Below are 8,262 nucleotides of genomic sequence, written 5' to 3' on the forward strand. Positions count from 1 at the left end.
TCCTGAGTGCAGTCCAGTGAGCGTGCACACAGGCCTCCCGTGGCCATGGCACCACCCCCGAGTGCAGTCCAGTGAGCATGCACACAGGCCTCCCGTGGCCGTGGCACCATTCCTGAGTGCAGTCCAGTGAGCGTGCACACAGGCCTCCCGTGGCCATGGCACCACCCCTGAGTGCAGTCCAGTGAGCGTGCACACAGGCCTCCCGTGGCCGTGGCACCACCCCTGTGTGCAGTCCAGTGAGCGTGCACACAGGCCTCCGTGGCCGTGGCGCTGCCCCCAATGCCCCACACACTTGCAGAAAAGCAGAGGCATCTCCTGTCTGCACGGGGGGCAGATATTTCTCTGCTCAGCTCTTTATTTGTATTACAGAAGTTTTAAAACTGTAATCAAATTATTAATAAATAGAAGTTAAACAACGGAGCTGACCGAGCGAATCATTAGCTCCCTGTAATTCCTTCCTTCGTTCATTAATTCACTCCTTTTACCAAAACGTATAGATGCCTGCCGTAAGCCTGCGAATCTTTCTGCCACGTGTCCACGTGCCTCAAGGGCAAGACCTGCTCTTTCTCGCCAGTCTTTTTTGTCTACTTTCGGAGGGCTAGGGGTGGCCTGAACTTCATCAGGCTGTTCTCTGGCCTCTGTCAGGCCGAGCCCTATCCCCCCAACACACGGGCAGGTCTTGGGGTGAAGAGACGAGGTTCATCCATGATCCTCAGGGGTCAGCACAGGGCCCTCTTGTACAGATGCCCAAATTCACAGCATCCCCTGTGCCTTGCTGTCAAAATTCCTGTGTCAAGATGACATATTTCCCCTCAAGGGCTCCTGTTTCAGGACATTTTTATTGCCGACCATCATTGCAATGATTGCTAGTTTCTAAGGGTTGTGTTTAGGATTTGTTGCATTGCTTTTATTTTTTATTATTTTTAAAGACTTATTTATTTCAGAGAGAGGAGAGAGAGAGCGAGAGCGGGGGAGGGGCAGAGGGAGAGACGATCTCAAGCAGACTCCCCCCGGGCACGGTCACGACCCTGAGGTCAGGACCTGAACCAAAATCAAGAGTCAGACACTCCACCGACCACCATGCAGACGCGTTGCATTATTTTTCAAGTGGGAAGCCCCAAACTAGGTGCAGAAGTGGATTAAGGGTTTGGCCTGTGCTGCTTAGGAGGATTTCCTTCCGGGGCTCCGTGGTAATACTGTGTGGGTGACAGTTGTGGGCCCCGAGAGCAAGTGCCCGTCCCACATTTCCAAGGCTACTCTGATTTCAGCTGTCCTATCTAGGTGTGCCAGAAAAGTCCCTGATGTCCCAGAAGGCCCAGTAATTTGGTTTGAAGCCTTGCCTCCAGCACTGCTCTTGCCCTTCTAGGAGACAGCACGAGTGGTATTTGTCAGGCCACAAATCTATACTTTTTCTTTGAAAACGTGGCCCCTCCCCCCACAGCACTCAACCCGTGTCCACCTCCGTGGCCAGGGCGTGCCCAGAGTGTGGTCGTGAGGAGGAGTCTCCCAGGGTTGTCCCAAGACCAAAGCCAAACACGGGCCGTCATAGACTCACCCACTTGCCCCCCGGGCTCCACGTTTTCCTGCCCCACAGCTGAGTGTTTGCCCCAACTGCTGCCACTCAGAGCCTCCATCTGGGGAGCAACTAGCAGAGGCCAGCGCTGGGGACAGGAGTCCAAGGACAGTCTGACAACTTTACAATCAAAACTTGACATTGTGCATGGCCTACCTTTTTAGGCCTTTTTAGGCCTGATGACAGGCAATCCACAAACCAAGCGAAGCTGCTCTTCCCTGCTCCGTTCCCGTGATGGTCAGGTTTTATGGAGCCATGTTTTTATAATGACTTTCTGAATTTTTTTTTATGCCACCTACTTAAGCTTATTGACAAGTTCACAACATAATTAGCCCCCAAATCTTCTCATTCAAATGAATTTCAGTTATGTTCGTTTCCATAATACCCTGCGTTCCCTCCATGGGTGACAAGTGTGTGATGCGGGTCCCACAGAGGTGGGCTCCCTGCTGGGTCACTGGGCCACACTCTGTGCCAGGGGCCCGGGAGGAGGCTGCTTAGCTGAGTCTGCATTTTCTCCTTTGCTCAGATAATTCCTAGTCTCATTTCCTCTCTCTTGCCCCTGTTGGCGCCGAGCTTCCGCTCACCAAGCACGTGTATGCAAGGCGATCTGGTGACAAGGCCGCAGGGCCGGGGCCTGGCCTCCTTCTGCTGAGGTTGGCTTCACTGGCTACCAGTGCTCACTGAGAAAGGTTAGGAAGGAAAAGGAGAAGTAGGAGCAGACAAGTCAAGGCTTTGCCACCTGTTTTATGCACCTCATCTTTCCTCATTTCCAAACTGTGAGGTTGGATACCTAACAAGGAAACGGTCACAAACCATGGCGCATGACCCGTCCATCTCTCCTAACTCTGCAACATCCTAACAATATGCCATCCTGTCACTTAATATAAACATTGGACAGAAATCCTAAAATTTAATGTATTTGCAGAACATTAAATTCACTAAAAATCACTTTGTCGTCTTGGGGGAAAAATTTTTTAATTGCTATAGTACTTATTCTAAACGCAATTCAAGGAGGACAACCACAGAGAATGTCTGGTTCTTGCCGATCTTCACAGATGGGTTTTTATGAGCCGAGACTTCCTTGAGTCTGGGTGGGGACGTGGAGGCGGCGGTGTGTGTCATGAGACGGTGGACATGGAGGGCCAGGCCTCGGTGACCCCCGGGACAGTAGCTCATGGGAATAAGAGCGCCGGGAAAAACATGGGCACGTGGTTTGATCTGCGCTCTTGATTTGGCCGGACGCTCTGGCTTCTCTTCATTATTTCTTGCCCAGACTTCCTCCGAGTCACACCACTTAGTCAATGAACTTCACTTCCTGCTCACGCACAGCACAGTCCTCCTGATGGTGCGAATGAGCGGTGAAAGAACCGGATGCTGAGCAGCAGGAGGTGAAAGATGGGTCTGGCTAATTGACGAAATGGGTAATTGCTTCCTGAATAATTGAGGGGCAGCTCTGGGGGAGAGAGCTCAGGGCTCAGCTGTGTCCAGTCCGAGCTCTGTACCAGGGAGACCCCGTCTCTCCCACCCTGGTCCCGCCAGAAGGAGCAGGCTGCTGGTGTGCAGAGTGCAGGGTGGCCGTCAGCGGGCTCCCGCTGAGCTGGGACCCCCGGCGCCCCTCCCCGGGGCCCGCTGCTATGGCCTGAAGAGCTGTTCACTGCTGGAAAGCAGCTTCCAAGAGCTGATGGGACTGTAATGAACCTCTGAGTTTTTGATTAGTTAATATTCTGTAATCTTCATGAGGCCTCAACCTGAAGAAAGTGTGCACTTTGGGGGGAGATGGGGGGACAGGGGGAAAATTATAAACTCAGTCCTGATTCTAAGTGTAAACTTTACATATTATAAAATAATTAGCCTACTCTCTCTTCAATAAGTCAGTTTGGTAACTTCTGTTGGTTCTAAAGTAGATGTCTTACATTTGAGACTTTTCTTTAAATATAAAAGATTTAAGGTTCCTAAAAGAAACCTCTTGTTATTCTAAATATAAGCACTGGACTTACAAATAAAAGCATTCGTGCTAAGGTGGGCGTGAGGGTATGTTTGCTAAATGTGAATTACTGGCGAAGGGGTCGGAACCTGAGCCGTGACAGCGGGATTCATGGTCTCTGGCCCCAGGGAAGAGCGAACTCGTACTCACCGTCATGGTGTCGTCCAGTGGAGCTCCTGCTACCGGTCTCAGGGCCCCAGAGGAACAGACTCTGAAGCACAGTTCCCGGGGCGCTTCCAAGGGCGGCTGCCAGGGGAGGGAAAGCCGCGGGACAGCAGAAGCCTGCCTTTGGGGGTGGCGGGCAGGCCCAGGGTCCCCAAAGAGGCAGATGTGTGGACGAGCCCGTGGTGTCAGGTGGTCTTTGACCATAAGCTTGTGGGTGTAAACGTCAGAGATGGAAGCACTCCTCAAGCTCTGGGTGATGACTTTTACGCTTTCTGCTTCATCTGAACTTGCTGGCATTCGTGCACCTTGAAACATCTGAGTCAAAGCAAAATTTAAAAGTTTTGAGCTCTTCGGTTTTGGGGTTCATTCGCAGGAGAAAGAAAAACAAACCCCCATTTGCTTAGTGTCTCCTGTACGTTGGGTGCTTTGCGGGACTGTTTATAAATGACAAGGAACCGGCACAGAGAGCAGAACTCGTTCTAGAGCCTGAAACTTCACGCAGGATGAGCCCAGAACAAACAAGGATAGGAGTGGCTGGAATGGCCCCCCAGCCGACCCGGGTCTGGTGGGAATTGAACGCACAGCAGGAAGGGTATTGCAGGGTCCTGGGGAAAGGGTTCTGTATTTAATGAGTGATCAGTGGCAGAAGTAACTGTATCTGGAAGGAAATAAGATTGTCCTTCTAGATGTAAAAAGATGGATTAAAAATTTAAACATAAAAAATAAAGTAAGTCTCATACAACCATATGAGAATTAGCCAATGAGGCCAAGTTTTTCGGTTTAATACCCACAGAGGAGTGGCAGCCTCAGCCCCCCTTGTGACAGGTTCGGTCCTGAGTTACAGCCGGGGGGGGGGCGGTTCTAAAGGCAGGTTTGCCATCAGAGGCCGTGGTGCTCCTGGGAGGGACCAAGCGGCCTGCACTGTGACCCCTGAGCCCTGCCCCTCCTCGGAGCCCCGGACTGCACCCAGGCCTGCAAACCCCAGGGTCTTTGCACAGCCCCTCTCTCTGCCTGGAACACACCCCCCCACTTTTAACCTCAGACCTGCAATTAACCTTGAAAACGGCTCAAACTCCCTCCCCCCAGGAAGCCCCACTTTCTCTCCCAGGATGGGTTAGACAGGGTGCACCCAAGCTCCACCTGCCCCGGTGGGAACAGGTCGCTAGTGATCTCCTCCGGCACCCCGTTAGCACTCAGCATTGAACTCCTTAAAGAATCGGATTTCAGCCCATTATCTCTGCACCCCCGGTCCCATGACAGGTCCGCAGCATGGCAGGATGGGACGCAGTCTGTTTCCCATCACCTTCCTGAACGCTGGCACACATTTGCCTCGTGTCACGTGGGCCCGATCTGCTTTGCTACAGTTTTACAGTGTTCGGAAAATTTTCCCACGTGGAGTAGTGATTTCGGAGCATCGACGTGTTATCCGGAGGTGCTGTGGCCTTACTCTGCAGATCCACAAACCGTGCCTGCACTCGGGGATTCCAGCCCCGAGCCTGGCTGTGCTGAAATCGCGGAGGAGGGGCTGGTGCCCAAAAGAGGGGCAAACAAGCCGCTGCATCATGCTCCTTTTCCCTGAAACGTTTCTTGAGTTCCTCTTCCTCCATCTGTCTTCCCTGGACGGAGTGAGCTGCCATCTCCACGGAGGCCAGCACAGCGCTCCTTCTCAGACGGCCCATCTCTGCCTTCCCTCCGCCCCCGCACCTGCTCTCAAACTGCCGCTAAATTAATTCTTTCTAGAATACACTTGTGAGGCCCCTCCCCAGCCCGCGTGCTCCAGAACACCTCCCGGGTCTGCCGGGGGCCCCTCCCGGGTCTGCGGACGCTCAGAGTGCCCCCTCCCCACGCTCCCCGTGGCCTCGGCCCTGCGCTGCGCGTCAAGCCTGTCTCTCCTGGCCTGTGCCACCCCCCTGACCCGCCCGCTTCCCAGAAAACAGACCCCCTCACTTGTTCACGCAACGGCTTCCAGTGTCTCCACACAAGCTAAAACACAATCTTCCCCTTTTCACAGACAGCCCTGAAATCCCACAGCTTTCCCGATGAAGTCTTTCCTCAGTGACCCACCTCACACTAGCTTCTCCTTTCCTCAAATTCCTGTTTCATTGAATCTGGCACAATCCTGGGTCTGCACACACATCTCCCATTAAAAGATATTAAGCTCATTAAATGAGCTGTGGTTTTTATTACATGTATTTTTTCCTTTGCTGCTGCCAGACTCAGCAAACAGTATTAATAAATAATCAGCTGGTAGTCAGTTGTCAGGAACACTCCATCGGGGGCTGCCGGTTTAGCGCAAGGACACCTTAGTGTTGCTTCTGTGGGGGATCGCGCCTTAGGGGCAGTTCGTTGTTAGAGCCGATCTGCCCGATCTCTGCTTCACGTGAGTCTGACAGAGCCCCGTGCATCTCACGACCCTTCTGCACCCCATCACGTCCTCCTCATCCTAACCTGTGGGGGAAGTGAACGGGGCATGGAAGACATTTTGGGGTGCCCCAGTCTTCTGCCTTGGGGTGCCTTGGACGGGCAAGGACGTCACAGATGGGGGTGAAATGTCCTGTCCTTGTGATCGGAGGAGTTTTGTCCTTACGGTTCTTCTCTCATCAGCCCCTCTGTTGTGTTGAGCGAAATTCTCCAGCTGTGCAGCTTTGCCGTGTATATGTTACACATACGTGTGGAAATATTGGGTGAGCCCATACACTGCCACCCTGTTCACCTGTCCAGTAGTGGTCCCTCGGCTCAAAGATGATGCGTAAGCCAGGTGACTTGGTTTCAGGGCCTTGGGCCAAAAATTCTACTTGGAAGACCTCGGGCAAGTCCCATCTATAAAATAGATATAACAAAGATACCTTTCTTACAAAATCATTGTGAGGGCCAGACAAGGTAATACAGGAAAATGCTTTGTAATCTCCGAAGTGTGAGATGTGTCTGTTACTATGGGCAGAGGGCCTGTGTCCCCAGGATGCATAACATGACAACTTAGACCAAAGTGGGCGGCGATTGTATCCAAAGCTAAATGACACAGAGTCAGCCCCCAAGTTAAACACGTCCTCCTTCTGCACCCACCTCCTCCTCTCTTAATGGTGTGATCGGATTACACCTTCGGTTCCAGACTACATGTATGTACCTGCTTGCACATGCAACGTCTATCTCTTATGTTCTTGGTACAAATTAGGCAGCTCAGAATTAACCCAGGTATATCCTGATCCGTCTTTGAAAAGGGTAAACAGTCTGCCCCTGAAACTTCGTCAGTCTGCCCTGTTACCGAGGGCGGGGCCTCCCGATGATGCGTTCCCTGCAAGGTCGAGGTCTGCTTTGATTTTTTTTAAGTAACACAATTAGATTGCCTGATGCTTTCCTCCCCACGCGCCTTCCGTAGAGGGCTCCCCCATAGCCACTAAGATGCTGGGGCTCGGGGGCATGCACGGCTGGCCTTCGCAGGCGGGAGCTGCGCACTGACCGCATGCTCTTCTATCCACAGATGGAGGTGGACGCCGAGGAGAAGCGCCATCGTACACGGTCCAAAGGGGTTCGAGGTACGTCCACGCATCCCCAAGCCCCTGGAAGCCCTGCTCAGGGACCCCTTCGTCCTGCGGAGCTGTGTGCACCGTCTGTTCGGACCCTGGTCTGACACCACCCTCTCGATAGCGTTCTGTGGGAGAGGGGATGTGTGATAGATGATAAATTTCTATCTGTTTTCCATCTCTCTGCAGTTCCCGTGGAACCAGCCATACAAGAGCTCTTCAGGTTAGTGCTCTGTGGGCAAAATGTATCCCCATTAGCAATTTAGAAAATCCATGCCTTTTAACGGGCAGACGGCACTCTGGGGCTCACCGGGGACTTGCTCCTGCCAGGCTGCTCTGATGGGTTACCTGCTAATAAAACGCAGCCCTAATAGTTGCCCTCCTTCTCTCTGTCTGTGTACCCTCCCTCCCGATGCTCCCGAAGCACTCGCCGCCCCCAGCAGCGCGCTCGCCCCCCGCCCCCAGCGGCGCACTTGCCTGCCCCCAGCAGTGTCCTCATCCCCCCCAGCAGCTCGTCCCCGTGTAATTACCTCTTTCTCTTTACAGTTGTCCCACACCCGGTTGTGACGGCAGTGGTCACGTCAGTGGCAAATATGCAAGACACAGAAGGTAACAGCCGCCTCTTTCATAATGTATGGTGTACCCTGGCTTGTCTAGGGTCCAGACCAAAGGGTGACGATGAGTGGGGGGTGTTCTTGGAAAACAGTGAGTGTTGTCTTTTCCTCCTCTCTCTGATGTGAACTCAGCCTTTGGTTTCACGTGCAGGGTCTCCAGGCAGAATTCACGATAACACATAAGATAACACAAATTAAGACCAGCCTTAAACTCATTTTCCCACACACACAGTGGCGTGCTAAGAACCTCCCTCTGCTCCACTGAGACGGCCTGCTGGTCCTTGGCCCTTTGCTCATTCTGTAGCTGCAGGATGGTGGTAAGTCACGGAGGGTAGATGAGAGTATGACCTTCCTGATCTTCCTGCAGGAACTCAGCTTCTGTGATTGGGAAGGGAAGCCCAAGCT

General features: G+C 52.8%; 1 long non-coding RNA gene across 1 annotated transcript; it reads left to right on the forward strand.

Moving 5' to 3' along the window:
* Positions 1-7,198: 7,198 nt before the first annotated feature.
* On the forward strand, positions 7,199-7,914 carry LOC145719655 (uncharacterized). The gene is made up of 3 exons (XR_014142526.1): positions 7,199-7,255; positions 7,433-7,466; positions 7,790-7,914. It is a non-coding gene; the product is annotated as an uncharacterized LOC145719655 (long non-coding RNA).
* Positions 7,915-8,262: the final 348 nt, after the last annotated feature.

This window comes from Leptonychotes weddellii, unplaced genomic scaffold, assembly GCF_054177405.1.
Source record: "Leptonychotes weddellii isolate Sample4059 unplaced genomic scaffold, ASM5417740v2 HiC_scaffold_6106, whole genome shotgun sequence".
Taxonomy (NCBI): domain Eukaryota; kingdom Metazoa; phylum Chordata; class Mammalia; order Carnivora; family Phocidae; genus Leptonychotes; species Leptonychotes weddellii.